General features: G+C 38.9%; 22 pseudogenes; all 22 read right to left on the bottom strand.

The window, feature by feature from the left end:
• Positions 1-7: 7 nt before the first annotated feature.
• Positions 8-126, bottom strand: LOC134588756 (5S ribosomal RNA; annotated as a pseudogene).
• A 377-nt stretch (positions 127-503) lies between these two features.
• LOC134588984 (5S ribosomal RNA) lies at positions 504-622 on the bottom strand (annotated as a pseudogene).
• A 285-nt stretch (positions 623-907) lies between these two features.
• LOC134594462 (5S ribosomal RNA) lies at positions 908-1,026 on the bottom strand (annotated as a pseudogene).
• A 90-nt stretch (positions 1,027-1,116) lies between these two features.
• Positions 1,117-1,235, bottom strand: LOC134588778 (5S ribosomal RNA; annotated as a pseudogene).
• Positions 1,236-1,369: 134 nt separating this feature from the next.
• LOC134588455 (5S ribosomal RNA) lies at positions 1,370-1,488 on the bottom strand (annotated as a pseudogene).
• A 1,104-nt stretch (positions 1,489-2,592) lies between these two features.
• Positions 2,593-2,711, bottom strand: LOC134598178 (5S ribosomal RNA; annotated as a pseudogene).
• A 585-nt stretch (positions 2,712-3,296) lies between these two features.
• LOC134597668 (5S ribosomal RNA) lies at positions 3,297-3,415 on the bottom strand (annotated as a pseudogene).
• A 1,115-nt stretch (positions 3,416-4,530) lies between these two features.
• Positions 4,531-4,649, bottom strand: LOC134594463 (5S ribosomal RNA; annotated as a pseudogene).
• A 1,117-nt stretch (positions 4,650-5,766) lies between these two features.
• On the bottom strand, positions 5,767-5,885 carry LOC134594953 (5S ribosomal RNA; annotated as a pseudogene).
• Positions 5,886-7,012: 1,127 nt separating this feature from the next.
• LOC134588985 (5S ribosomal RNA) lies at positions 7,013-7,131 on the bottom strand (annotated as a pseudogene).
• A 285-nt stretch (positions 7,132-7,416) lies between these two features.
• LOC134596284 (5S ribosomal RNA) lies at positions 7,417-7,535 on the bottom strand (annotated as a pseudogene).
• Positions 7,536-7,625: 90 nt separating this feature from the next.
• LOC134588780 (5S ribosomal RNA) lies at positions 7,626-7,744 on the bottom strand (annotated as a pseudogene).
• Positions 7,745-8,121: 377 nt separating this feature from the next.
• On the bottom strand, positions 8,122-8,240 carry LOC134597669 (5S ribosomal RNA; annotated as a pseudogene).
• Positions 8,241-8,859: 619 nt separating this feature from the next.
• Positions 8,860-8,978, bottom strand: LOC134597670 (5S ribosomal RNA; annotated as a pseudogene).
• Positions 8,979-9,850: 872 nt separating this feature from the next.
• Positions 9,851-9,969, bottom strand: LOC134597672 (5S ribosomal RNA; annotated as a pseudogene).
• A 1,115-nt stretch (positions 9,970-11,084) lies between these two features.
• Positions 11,085-11,203, bottom strand: LOC134596527 (5S ribosomal RNA; annotated as a pseudogene).
• A 1,117-nt stretch (positions 11,204-12,320) lies between these two features.
• On the bottom strand, positions 12,321-12,439 carry LOC134595971 (5S ribosomal RNA; annotated as a pseudogene).
• Positions 12,440-12,573: 134 nt separating this feature from the next.
• On the bottom strand, positions 12,574-12,692 carry LOC134597890 (5S ribosomal RNA; annotated as a pseudogene).
• Positions 12,693-13,059: 367 nt separating this feature from the next.
• Positions 13,060-13,178, bottom strand: LOC134588825 (5S ribosomal RNA; annotated as a pseudogene).
• A 528-nt stretch (positions 13,179-13,706) lies between these two features.
• Positions 13,707-13,825, bottom strand: LOC134594344 (5S ribosomal RNA; annotated as a pseudogene).
• Positions 13,826-13,928: 103 nt separating this feature from the next.
• LOC134588015 (5S ribosomal RNA) lies at positions 13,929-14,047 on the bottom strand (annotated as a pseudogene).
• A 134-nt stretch (positions 14,048-14,181) lies between these two features.
• LOC134588448 (5S ribosomal RNA) lies at positions 14,182-14,300 on the bottom strand (annotated as a pseudogene).
• Positions 14,301-14,748: the final 448 nt, after the last annotated feature.

The raw sequence follows: 14,748 nt of genomic DNA on the forward strand, positions 1-14,748 counted from the left end.
AAATAAAAGCTAATGGCACCTGAGGTTCCTAGTTGGTCTCCCATACAAGTACTAACCAGGCCCGAGTTTGGATAGCTTCTGAGATCTGACGGGATCAGGCATTTTCAAACTGGTATGGCCATAGGCAAAATTAATCGAATGCAATTTCACTGATGTTGGTAGAATATCAAACACTGGTTGCGACAAAAGACAAGATGCTTCTGGATAGGGAAAAAAGTGATCTGATTATGACATCATAATGCAAAAAAGAAATAAACAAAAGCTGAGGATCCGAGTTGGTCTCCCATACAAGTACTAACCAGGCCCAATTCTGGATGGCTTCTGAGATCTGACAAGATAAGGCATTTTCAGACTCGTATGGCCATAGGCAAAATTAATCGAATGCAATTTCACTGATGTTGGTAGAATATCAAACACTGGTTGCGACAAAAGACAAGACGTTTCTGGATAGGGGAAAAAGTGATCTGATTATGACATCATAATGCAAAAAAGAAATAAACAAAAGCTTATGGTTCCTGAGGTTCCTAGTTGGTCTCCCATACAAGTACTAACCATGCCCAAGTCTGGATGGCTTCTGAGATCTGACGAGATCAGGGATTTTAAGACTGGTATGGCCATAGGCGATCTGATTATGACATCATAATGCAAAAAAGAAATAAACAAAAGCTTACGGCACTTGAGGTTCCTAGTTGGTCTCCCATACAAGTACTAATCAGGACCAAGTCAGGATGGCTTCTGAGATCTGGCATTTTCAGACTGGTATGGCCATAGTCAAAGTTAATGGAATGCAATTTCATTGATGTTGGTAGAATATCAAACACTGGTTGCGACAAAAGACAAGACGCTTCTGGATAGGGAAAAAAGTGATCTGATTATGACATCATAATGCAAAAAAGAAATAAACAAAAGCTTATGGTACCTGAGGTTCCTAGTTGGTCTCCCATACAAGTACTAACCAGGCCCAAGTCTGGATGGCTTCTGAGATCTGATGAGATCAGGCATTTTCAGACTGGTATGGCCATAGGCAAAATTAATCAAACACTGGTTGCGACAAAAGACAAGACGCTTCTGGATAGGGAAAAAAGTGATCTGAATGAAAAAAAGAAATAAATAAAAAACTTACGGCACCTGAGGTTCCTAGTTGGTCTCCCATACAAGTACTAACCAGGCACGGGCCTGGATGGCTTCTGAGATCTAATGAGATCAAGCATTTTCAGACTGGTATGGCCATAGGCAAAATTAATTGAATGCAATTTCACTGATGTTGGTAGAATATCAAACACTGGTTGCGACAAAAGACAAGACGCTTCTGGATAGGGAAAAAAGTGATTTGATTATGACATCATAATTCAAAAAAGAAATAAACAAAAGCTTATGGTACCTGAGGTTCCTAGTTGGTCTCCTATACAAGTAGTAACCAGGCCCAAGTCTGGATGGCTTCTGAGATCTGACGAGATCAGGCATTTTCAGACTGGTATGGCCATAGGCAAAATTAATCGAATGCAATTTCACTTATGTTGGTAGAATATCAAACACTGGTTGCGACAAAAGACAAGACGCTTCTGGATAGGGAAAAAAGTGATCTGATTATGACATCATAATGCAAAAAAGAAATAATAAAAAGCTTACAGCACCTGAGGTTACTAGTTGGTCTCCCATACAAGTACTAACCAGTGCCAAATCTGGATGGCTTCTGACATCGACATTTTCAGACTGGTATGGCCATAGACAAAATTAACGGAATGCAATTTCACTGATGTTGGTAGAATATCAAACACTGGTTGCGACAAAAGACAAGACGCTTCTGGATAGAGAAAAAAGTGATCTGATTATGACATCATAATGCAAAAAAAGAAATAAACAAAAGCTTATGGCACTTGAAGTTACTAATGGTCTCCCATACAATTACTAATCAGGGCCAAATCTGGATGGCTTATGAGATCTGGCATTTTCAGACTGGTATGGCCATAGACAAAATTAACCGAATGCAATTTCACTGATGTTGGTAGAATATCAAACACTGGTTGCAACAAAAGACAAGACGCTTCTGGATAGAGAAAAAAGTGATCTGATTATGACATCATAATGCAAAAAAGAAATAATAAAAAGCTTACAGCACCTGAGGTTACTAGTTGGTCTCCCATACAAGTACTAACCAGTGCCAAATCTGGATGGCTTCTGACATCGACATTTTCAGACTGGTATGGCCATAGACAAAATTAACCGAATGCAATTTCACTGATGTTGGTAGAATATCAAACACTGGTTGCGACAAAAGACAAGACGCTTCTGGATAGAGAAAAAAGTGATCTGATTATGACATCATAATGCAAAAAAAGAAATAAACAAAAGCTTATGGCACTTGAAGTTACTAATGGTCTCCCATACAATTACTAATCAGGGCCAAATCTGGATGGCTTATGAGATCTGGCATTTTCAGACTGGTATGGCCATAGACAAAATTAACCGAATGCAATTTCACTGATGTTGGTAGAATATCAAACACTGGTTGCGACAAAAGACAAGACGCTTCTGGATAGGGAAAAAAGTGATCTGATTATGACATCATAATGCAAAAAAGAAATAAACAAAAGCTTATGGTACCTGAGGTTCCTAGTTTGTCTCCCATACAAGTACTAACCAGGCCCAAGTCTGGATGGCTTCTGAGATCTGATGAGATCAGGCATTTTCAGACTGGTATGGCCATAGGCAAAATTAATCAAACACTGGTTGCGACAAAAGACAAGACGCTTCTGGATAGGGAAAAAAGTGATCTGAATGAAAAAAAGAAATAAATAAAAAACTTACGGCACCTGAGGTTCCTAGTTGGTCTCCCATACAAGTACTAACCAGGCACGGCCTGGATGGCTTCTGAGATCTAATGAGATCAAGCATTTTCAGACTGGTATGGCCATAGGCAAAATTAATTGAATGCAATTTCACTGATGTTGGTAGAATATCAAACACTGGTTGCGACAAAAGACAAGACGCTTCTGGATAGGGAAAAAAGTGATCTGATTATGACATCATAATGCAAAAAAGAAATAAACAAAAGCTTATGGCACCTGAGGTTCCGAGTTGGTCTCCCATACAAGTACTAACCAGGCCCGAGTCTGGATGGCTTCTGAGATCTGGCATTTTAAGACTGGTATGGCCATAGGCAAAATTAATCGAATGCAATTTCACTGATGTTGGTAGAATATCAAACACTGGTTGCGACAAAAGACAAGACGCTTCTGGATAGGGAAAAAAGTGATTTGATTATGACATCATAATTCAAAAAAGAAATAAACAAAAGCTTATGGTACCTGAGGTTCCTAGTTGGTCTCCCATACAAGTAGTAACCAGGCCCAAGTCTGGATGGCTTCTGAGATCTGACGAGATCAGGCATTTTCAGACTGGTATGGCCATAGGCAAAATTAATCGAATGCAATTTCACTTATGTTGGTAGAATATCAAACACTGGTTGCGACAAAAGACAAGACGCTTCTGGATAGGGAAAAAAGTGATCTGATTATGACATCATAATGCAAAAAAGAAATAATAAAAAGCTTACAGCACCTGAGGTTACTAGTTGGTCTCCCATACAAGTACTAACCAGTGCCAAATCTGGATGGCTTCTGACATCGACATTTTCAGACTGGTATGGCCATAGACAAAATTAACCGAATGCAATTTCACTGATGTTGGTAGAATATCAAACACTGGTTGCGACAAAAGACAAGACGCTTCTGGATAGAGAAAAAAGTGATCTGATTATGACATCATAATGCAAAAAAAGAAATAAACAAAAGCTTATGGCACTTGAAGTTACTAATGGTCTCCCATACAATTACTAATCAGGGCCAAATCTGGATGGCTTATGAGATCTGGCATTTTCAGACTGGTATGGCCATAGACAAAATTAACCGAATGCAATTTCACTGATGTTGGTAGAATATCAAACACTGGTTGCAACAAAAGACAAGACGCTTCTGGATAGAGAAAAAAGTGATCTGATTATGACATCATAATGCAAAAAAGAAATAATCAAAAGATTATGACACCTGAGGTTACTAGTTGGTCTCCCATACAAGTACTAACCAAGCCCGAGTCTGGATGGCTTCTGAGATCAGACGAGATCAGACATTTTCAAATTGGTATGGTCATAGGCAAAATTAATCGAATTCAATTTCACTTATGTTGGTAGAATATCAAACACTGGTTGCGACAAAAGACAAGACGCTTCTGGATAGGGAAAAAAGTGATCTGATTATGACATCATAATGCAAAAAAGAAATAAACAAAAGCTTATGGCACCTGAGGTTCCGAGTTGGTCTCCCATACAAGTACTAACCAGGCCCGAGTCTGGATGGCTTCTGAGATCTGGCATTTTCAGACTGGTATGGCCAAAGGCAAAATTTATCGAATGCAATTTCACTGATGTTGGTAGAATATCAAACACTGGTTGCGACAAAATACAAGACGCTTCTGGATAGGGAAAAAAGTGATTTGATTATGACATCATAATTCAAAAAAGAAATAAACAAAAGCTTATGGTACCTGAGGTTCCTAGTTGGTCTCCCATACAAGTACTAACCAGGCCCAAGTCTGGATGGCTTCTGAGATCTGATGAGATCAGGCATTTTCAGACTGGTATGGCCATAGGCAAAATTAATCGAATGCAATTTCACTGATGTTGGTAGAATATCAAACACTGGTTGCGACAAAAGACAAGACGCTTCTGGATAGGGAAAAAAGTGATCTGATTATGACATCATAATGCAAAAAAGAAATAATAAAAAGCTTACAGCACCTGAGGTTACTAGTTGGTCTCCCATACAAGTACTAACCAGTGCCAAATCTGGATGGCTTCTGACATCTGACATTTTCAGACTGGTATGGCCATAGACAAAATTAACCGAATGCAATTTCACTGATGTTGGTAGAATATCAAACACTGGTTGCGACAAAAGACAAGACGCTTCTGGATAGAGAAAAAAGTGATCTGATTATGACATCATAATGCAAAAAAAGAAATAAACAAAAGCTTATGGCACCTGAGGTTACTAGTTGGTCTCCCATACAATTACTATTCAGGGCCAAATCTGGATGGCTTATGAGATCTGGCATTTTCAGACTGGTATGGCCATAGACAAAATTAACCGAATGCAATTTCACTGATGTTGGTAGACTATCAAACACTGGTTGCAACAAAAGACAAGACGCTTCTGGATAGAGAAAAAAGTGATCTGATTATGACATCATAATGCAAAAAAGAAATAAACAAAAGCTTGTGGCACCTGAGGTTACTAGTTGGTCTCCCATACAAGTACTAACCAGGGCCAAATCTGGATGGCTTCTGAGATCTGACATTTTCAGACTGGTATGGCCATAGACAAAATTAACCGAATGCAATTTCACTGATGTTGGTAGAATATCAAACACTGGTTGCGACAAAAGACAAGACGCTTCTGGATAGAGAAAAAAGTGATCTGATTATGACATCATAATGCAAAAAAGAAATAATCAAAAGATTATGACACCTGAGGTTACTAGTTGGTCTCCCATACAAGTACTAACCAAGCCCGAGTCTGGATGGCTTTTAAGATCTGACGAGATCAGACATTTTCAAATTGGTATGGTCATAGGCAAAATTAATCGAATGCAATTTCACTTATGTTGGTAGAATATCAAACACTGGTTGCGACAAAAGACAAGACGCTTCTGGATAGGGCAAAAAGTGATCTGATTATGACATAATAATGCAAAAAAGAAATAATCAAAAGCTTATGGCACCTGGGGTTCTTAGTTGGTCTCCCATACAAGTACTAACCAGGCCCGAGTCTGGATGGCTTCTGAGATCTGACGAGATCAGGCATTTACAGACTGGTATGACCATAGGCAAAATTAATTGAATGCAATTTCTCTGATGTTGGTAGAATATAAAACACTGGTTGCGACAAAAGACAATACGCTTCTGGATAGGGAATAAAGTGATCTGATTATGACATCATAATGCAAAAAATAAATAAACAAAATCTTATGGCACCTGAGGTTCCTAGTTGGTCTCCCGTACAAGTACTAATCAGGCCTGAGTCTGGATGGCTTCTGAGATCTGGCAAGATCAGGCATTTTCAGACTGGTATGGCCATAGGCAAAATTAATCGATTGCAATTTCACTGATGTTTGTAGAATATCAAACACTGGTTGCGACAAAAGACAAGACGCTTCTGGATAGGAAAAAAAGTGATCTGATTATGACATCATAATGCAAAAAAGAAATAAACAAAAGCATATGGCACCTGAGGTTACTAGTTGGTCTCCCATACAATTACTAACCAGGGCCAAATCTGGATGGCTTCTGAGATCTGACATTTTCAGACTGGCATGGCAATAGAAAAAATTAACCAAATGCAATTTCACTGATGTTGGTAGAATATCAAACACTGGTTGCGACAAAAGACAAGACGCTTCTGGATAGGGAAAAAAGTGATCTGATTATAACATCATAATGCAAAAAATAAATAAAAAAAAAGTTTACAGCACCTGATGTTACTAGTTTGTCTCCCATACAAGTACTAACCAGGCCCGAGTCTGGATGGCTTCTGAGATCTGATGAGAACAGGCATTTTCAGACTGGTATGGCCATAGGCAAAAATAATCGAATGCAACTTCACTGATGTTGGTAGAATATCAAACACTGGTTGCGACAAAAGACAAGATGCTTCTGGATAGGGAAAAAAGTGATCTGATTATGACATCATAATGCAAAAAAGAAATAAACAAAAGCTGAGGTTCCGAGTTGGTCTCCCATACAAGTACTAACCAGGCCCAATTCTGGATGGCTTCTGAGATCTGACAAGATAAGGCATTTTCAGACTCGTATGGCCATAGGCAAAATTAATCGAATGCAATTTCACTGATGTTGGTAGAATATCAAACACTGGTTGCGACAAAAGACAAGACGTTTCTGGATAGGGGAAAAAGTGATCTGATTATGACATCATAATGCAAAAAAGAAATAAACAAAAGCTTATGGTTCCTGAGGTTCCTAGTTGGTCTCCCATACAAGTACTAACCATGCCCAAGTCTGGATGGCTTCTGAGATCTGACGAGATCAGGGATTTTAAGACTGGTATGGCCATAGGCGATCTGATTATGACATCATAATGCAAAAAAGAAATAAACAAAAGCTTACGGCACCTGAGGTTCCTAGTTGGTCTCCCATACAAGTACTAATCAGGACCAAGTCAGGATGGCTTCTGAGATCTGGCATTTTCAGACTGGTATGGCCATAGTCAAAGTTTATGGAATGCAATTTCATTGATGTTGGTAGAATATCAAACACTGGTTGCGACAAAAGACAAGACGCTTCTGGATAGGGAAAAAAGTGATCTGATTATGACATCATAATGCAAAAAAGAAATAAACAAAAGCTTACGGTACCTGAGGTTCCTAGTTGGTCTCCCATACAAGTACTAACCAGGCCCAAGTCTGGATGGCTTCTGAGATCTGATGAGATCAGGCATTTTCAGACTGGTATGGCCAAAGGCAAAATTAATCAAACACTGGTTGCGACAAAAGACAAGACGCTTCTGGATAGGGAAAAAAGTGATCTGAATGAAAAAAAGAAATAAATAAAAAACTTACGGCACCTGAGGTTCCTAGTTGGTCTCCCATACAAGTACTAACCAGGCACGGGCCTGGATGGCTTCTGAGATCTAATGAGATCAAGCATTTTCAGACTGGTATGGCCATAGGCAAAATTAATTGAATGCAATTTCACTGATGTTGGTAGAATATCAAACACTGGTTGCGACAAAAGACAAGACGCTTCTGGATAGGGAAAAAAGTGATCTGATTATGACATCATAATGCAAAAAAGAAATAAACAAAAGCTTATGGCACCTGAGGTTCCGAGTTGGTCTCCCATACAAGTACTAACCAGGCCCGAGTCTGGATGGCTTCTGAGATCTGGCATTTTCAGACTGGTATGGCCATAGGCAAAATTAATCGAATGCAATTTCACTGATGTTGGTAGAATATCAAACACTGGTTGCGACAAAAGACAAGACGCTTCTGGATAGGGAAAAAAGTGATTTGATTATGACATCATAATTCAAAAAAGAAATAAACAAAAGCTTATGGTACCTGAGGTTCCTAGTTGGTCTCCCATACAAGTAGTAACCAGGCCCAAGTCTGGATGGCTTCTGAGATCTGACGAGATCAGGCATTTTCAGACTGGTATGGCCATAGGCAAAATTAATCGAATGCAATTTCACTTATGTTGGTAGAATATCAAACACTGGTTGCGACAAAAGACAAGACGCTTCTGGATAGGGAAAAAAGTGATCTGATTATGACATCATAATGCAAAAAAGAAATAATAAAAAGCTTACAGCACCTGAGGTTACTAGTTGGTCTCCCATACAAGTACTAACCAGTGCCAAATCTGGATGGCTTCTGACATCGACATTTTCAGACTGGTATGGCCATAGACAAAATTAACCGAATGCAATTTCACTGATGTTGGTAGAATATCAAACACTGGTTGCGACAAAAGACAAGACGCTTCTGGATAGGGAAAAAAGTGATCTGATTATGACATCATAATGCAAAAAAGAAATAAACAAAAGCTTATGGCACCTGAGGTTCCGAGTTGGTCTCCCATACAAGTACTAACCAGGCCCGAGTCTGGATGGCTTCTGAGATCTGGCATTTTCAGACTGGTATGGCCATAGGCAAAATTAATCGAATGCAATTTCACTGATGTTGGTAGAATATCAAACACTGGTTGCGACAAAAGACAAGACGCTTCTGGATAGGGAAAAAAGTGATTTGATTATGACATCATAATTCAAAAAAGAAATAAACAAAAGCTTATGGTACCTGAGGTTCCTAGTTGGTCTCCCATACAAGTAGTAACCAGGCCCAAGTCTGGATGGCTTCTGAGATCTGACGAGATCAGGCATTTTCAGACTGGTATGGCCATAGGCAAAATTAATCGAATGCAATTTCACTTATGTTGGTAGAATATCAAACACTGGTTGCGACAAAAGACAAGACGCTTCTGGATAGGGAAAAAAGTGATCTGATTATGACATCATAATGCAAAAAAGAAATAATAAAAAGCTTACAGCACCTGAGGTTACTAGTTGGTCTCCCATACAAGTACTAACCAGTGCCAAATCTGGATGGCTTCTGACATCGACATTTTCAGACTGGTATGGCCATAGACAAAATTAACCGAATGCAATTTCACTGATGTTGGTAGAATATCAAACACTGGTTGCGACAAAAGACAAGACGCTTCTGGATAGAGAAAAAAGTGATCTGATTATGACATCATAATGCAAAAAAAGAAATAAACAAAAGCTTATGGCACTTGAAGTTACTAATGGTCTCCCATACAATTACTAATCAGGGCCAAATCTGGATGGCTTATGAGATCTGGCATTTTCAGACTGGTATGGCCATAGACAAAATTAACCGAATGCAATTTCACTGATGTTGGTAGAATATCAAACACTGGTTGCAACAAAAGACAAGACGCTTCTGGATAGAGAAAAAAGTGATCTGATTATGACATCATAATGCAAAAAAGAAATAATCAAAAGATTATGACACCTGAGGTTACTAGTTGGTCTCCCATACAAGTACTAACCAAGCCCGAGTCTGGATGGCTTCTGAGATCTGACGAGATCAGACATTTTCAAATTGGTATGGTCATAGGCAAAATTAATCGAATTCAATTTCACTTATGTTGGTAGAATATCAAACACTGGTTGCGACAAAAGACAAGACGCTTCTGGATAGGGAAAAAAGTGATTTGATTATGACATCATAATTCAAAAAAGAAATAAACAAAAGCTTATGGTACCTGAGGTTCCTAGTTGGTCTCCCATACAAGTAGTAACCAGGCCCAAGTCTGGATGGCTTCTGAGATCTGACGAGATCAGGCATTTTCAGACTGGTATGGCCATAGGCAAAATTAATCGAATGCAATTTCACTTATGTTGGTAGAATATCAAACACTGGTTGCGACAAAAGACAAGACGCTTCTGGATAGGGAAAAAAGTGATCTGATTATGACATCATAATGCAAAAAATAAATAATAAAAAGCTTACAGCACCTGAGGTTACTAGTTGGTCTCCCATACAAGTACTAACCAGTGCCAAATCTGGATGGCTTCTGACATCGACATTTTCAGACTGGTATGGCCATAGACAAAATTAACCGAATGCAATTTCACTGATGTTGGTAGAATATCAAACACTGGTTGCGACAAAAGACAAGACGCTTCTGGATAGAGAAAAAAGTGATCTGATTATGACATCATAATGCAAAAAAAGAAATAAACAAAAGCTTATGGCACTTGAAGTTACTAATGGTCTCCCATACAATTTCTAATCAGGGCCAAATCTGGATGGCTTATGAGATCTGGCATTTTCAGACTGGTATGGCCATAGACAAAATTAACCGAATGCAATTTCACTGATGTTGGTAGAATATCAAACACTGGTTGCAACAAAAGACAAGACGCTTCTGGATAGAGAAAAAAGTGATCTGATTATGACATCATAATGCAAAAAAGAAATAATCAAAAGATTATGACACCTGAGGTTACTAGTTGGTCTCCCATACAAGTACTAACCAAGCCCGAGTCTGGATGGCTTCTGAGATCTGACGAGATCAGACATTTTCAAATTGGTATGGTCATAGGCAAAATTAATCGAATTCAATTTCACTTATGTTGGTAGAATATCAAACACTGGTTGCGACAAAAGACAAGACGCTTCTGGATAGGGAAAAAAGTGATCTGATTATGACATCATAATGCAAAAAAGAAATAAACAAAAGCTTATGGCACCTGAGGTTCCGAGTTGGTCTCCCATACAAGTACTAACCAGGCCCGAGTCTGGATGGCTTCTGAGATCTGGCATTTTCAGACTGGTATGGCCAAAGGCAAAATTTATCGAATGCAATTTCACTGATGTTGGTAGAATATCAAACACTGGTTGCGACAAAATACAAGACGCTTCTGGATAGGGAAAAAAGTGATTTGATTATGACATCATAATTCAAAAAAGAAATAAACAAAAGCTTATGGTACCTGAGGTTCCTAGTTGGTCTCCCATACAAGTACTAACCAGGCCCAAGTCTGGATGGCTTCTGAGATCTGATGAGATCAGACATTTTCAGACTGGTATGGCCATAGGCAAAATTAATCGAATGCAATTTCACTGATGTTGGTAGAATATCAAACACTGGTTGCGACAAAAGACAAGACGCTTCTGGATAGGGAAAAAAGTGATCTGATTATGACATCATAATGCAAAAAAGAAATAATAAAAAGCTTACAGCACCTGAGGTTACTAGTTGGTCTCCCATACAAGTACTAACCAGTGCCAAATCTGGATGGCTTCTGACATCTGACATTTTCAGACTGGTATGGCCATAGACAAAATTAACCGAATGCAATTTCACTGATGTTGGTAGAATATCAAACACTGGTTGCGACAAAAGACAAGACGCTTCTGGATAGAGAAAAAAGTGATCTGATTATGACATCATAATGCAAAAAAAGAAATAAACAAAAGCTTATGGCACCTGAGGTTACTAGTTGGTCTCCCATACAATTACTATTCAGGGCCAAATCTGGATGGCTTATGAGATCTGGCATTTTCAGACTGGTATGGCCATAGACAAAATTAACCGAATGCAATTTCACTGATGTTGGTAGACTATCAAACACTGGTTGCAACAAAAGACAAGACACTTCTGGATAGAGAAAAAAGTGATCTGATTATGACATCATAATGCAAAAAAGAAATAAACAAAAGCTTGTGGCACCTGAGGTTACTAGTTGGTCTCCCATACAAGTACTAACCAGGGCCAAATCTGGATGGCTTCTGAGATCTGACATTTTCAGACTGGTATGGCCATAGACAAAATTAACCGAATGCAATTTCACTGATGTTGGTAGAATATCAAACACTGGTTGCGACAAAAGACAAGACGCTTCTGGATAGAGAAAAAAGTGATCTGATTATGACATCATAATGCAAAAAAGAAATAATCAAAAGATTATGACACCTGAGGTTACTAGTTGGTCTCCCATACAAGTACTAACCAAGCCCGAGTCTGGATGGCTTTTAAGATCTGACGAGATCAGACATTTTCAAATTGGTATGGTCATAGGCAAAATTAATCGAATGCAATTTCACTTATGTTGGTAGAATATCAAACACTGGTTGCGACAAAAGACAAGACGCTTCTGGATAGGGCAAAAAGTGATCTGATTATGACATAATAATGCAAAAAAGAAATAAACAAAAGCTTATGGCACCTGAGGTTCTTAGTTGGTCTCCCATACAAGTACTAACCAGGCCCGAGTCTGGATGGCTTCTGAGATCTGACGAGATCAGGCATTTACAGACTGGTATGACCATAGGCAAAATTAATTGAATGCAATTTCTCTGATGTTGGTAGAATATAAAACACTGGTTGCGACAAAAGACAATACGCTTCTGGATAGGGAAAAAAGTGATCTGATTATGACATCATAATGCAAAAAAGAAATAAAAAAAAGCTTACAGCACCTGAGGTTCCTAGTTGGACTCCCATACAAGTACTAACCAGGCCTAAGTCTGGATGGCTTCTGAGATCTGACGAGATCAGGCATTTTCAGACTGGTATGGCCATAGGCGAAATTAATTGAATGCAATTTCACTGATGTTGGTAGAATATCAAACACTGGTTGCGACTAAAGACAAGAAGCTTCTGGATAGGGAAAAAAGTGATCTGATTATGACATCATAATGCAAAAAAGAAATAAACAAAAGCTGAGGTTCCGAGTTGGTCTCCCATACAAGTACTAACCAGGCCCAATTCTGGATGGCTTCTGAGATCTGGCATTTTCAGACTGGTATGGCCATAGTCAAAGTTAATGGATTGCAATTTCACTGATGTTGGTAGAATATCAAACACTGGTTGCGACAAAAGACAAGACGCTTCTGGATAGGGGAAAAAGTAATCTGATTATGACATCATAATGCAAAAAAGAAATAAACAAAAGCTTATGGCACCTGAGGTTCCTAGTTGGTCTCCCATACAAGTACTAACCAGGCCCAAGTCTGGATGGCTTCTGAGATCTGACGAGATCAGGCATTTTCAGACTGGTATGGCCATAGGCGATCTGATTATGACATCATAATGCAAAAAAGAAATAAACAAAAGCTTACGGCACCTGAGGTTCCAAGTTGGTCTAACATACAAGTACTAACCAGGACCAAGTCAGGATGGCTTCTGAGAACTGGCATTTTCAGACTGGTATGGCCATAGTCAAAGTTAATGGAATGCAATTTCACTGATGTTGGTAGAATATCAAACAATGGTTGCGACAAAAGACAAGACGCTTCTGGATAGGGAAAAAAGTGATTTGATTATGACATCATAATGCAAAAAAGAAATAAACAAAAGCTTATGGCACCTGAGGTTCCGAGTTGGTCTCCCATACAAGTACTAACCAGGCCCGAGTCTGGATGGCTTCTGAGATCTGGCATTTTCAGACTGGTATGGCCAAAGGCAAAATTAATCGAATGCAATTTCACTGATGTTGGTAGAATATCAAACACTGGTTGCGACAAAAGACAAGACGCTTCTGGATAGGGAAAAAAGTGATTTGATTATGACATCATAATTCAAAAAAGAAATAAACAAAAGCTTATGGTACCTGAGGTTCCTAGTTGGTCTCCCATACAAGTACTAACCAGGCCCAAGTCTGAATGGCTTCTGAGATCTGATGAGATCAGGCATTTTCAGACTGGTATGGCCATAGGCAAAATTAATCAAACACTGGTTGCGACAAAAGACAAGACGCTTCTGGATAGGGAAAAAAGTGATCTGATTATGACATCATAATGAAAAAAAGAAATAAATAAAAAACTTACGGCACCTGAGGTTCCTAGTTGGTCTCCCATACAAGTACTAACCAGGCCCACGTCTGGATGGCTTCTGAGATCTGACGAGATCAGGCATTTTCAGACTGGTATGGCGATAGGCAAAATTAATTGATTGCAATTTCACTGATGTTGGTAGAATATCAAACACTGGTAGCAACAAAAGACAAGACGCTTTTGGATAGGGAAAAAAGTGATCTGATTATGACCTCATAATGCAAAAAAGAAATAAACAAAAGCTTATGGCACCCGAGGTTCCTAGTTGGTCTCCCATAGAAGTACTAACCAGGCCCGAATCTGGATGGCTTCTGATATCTGATGAGATCAGGCAATTTCAGACTGGTATGGCCATAGGCAGAATTAATCAAATGCAATTTCACACTTTAAGTCAATGAGATATCAGTCTCCCCTCTAACACTGTATCCTTGGTAAACAAAAACGTGTTCATACATTGTATATATTCACTTAATAATATTCATTGAACAATCTACAATTTCTCACAGAGGTGAGATAGAGGACCATCTTAGTGAACTACCTATCTTACATGACTGTTTGTAGCGAGTCGCCATCATATATTCCCAGGTGGATTATGCTTCTTAAGAGAGCGCATCCGCCTACCGATGTGTGAGTACCATGCAGCATGAAAAAAGTATAGCACCCACAAAATACAGTGTGTAGATAATGTGTAAATAATGCCACAGTTTTAATCAAGGAACCTAGTCTCCACCATGCATGATTAAGGCTCTGCTGAGCCAAAATATTGCACTTTGCACATTATGAGGATGTGTATCCAGAAATAAACTT

The sequence above is a fragment of the Pelobates fuscus genome, chromosome 2 (genome assembly GCF_036172605.1).
Source record: "Pelobates fuscus isolate aPelFus1 chromosome 2, aPelFus1.pri, whole genome shotgun sequence".
Lineage (NCBI taxonomy): Eukaryota > Metazoa > Chordata > Amphibia > Anura > Pelobatidae > Pelobates > Pelobates fuscus.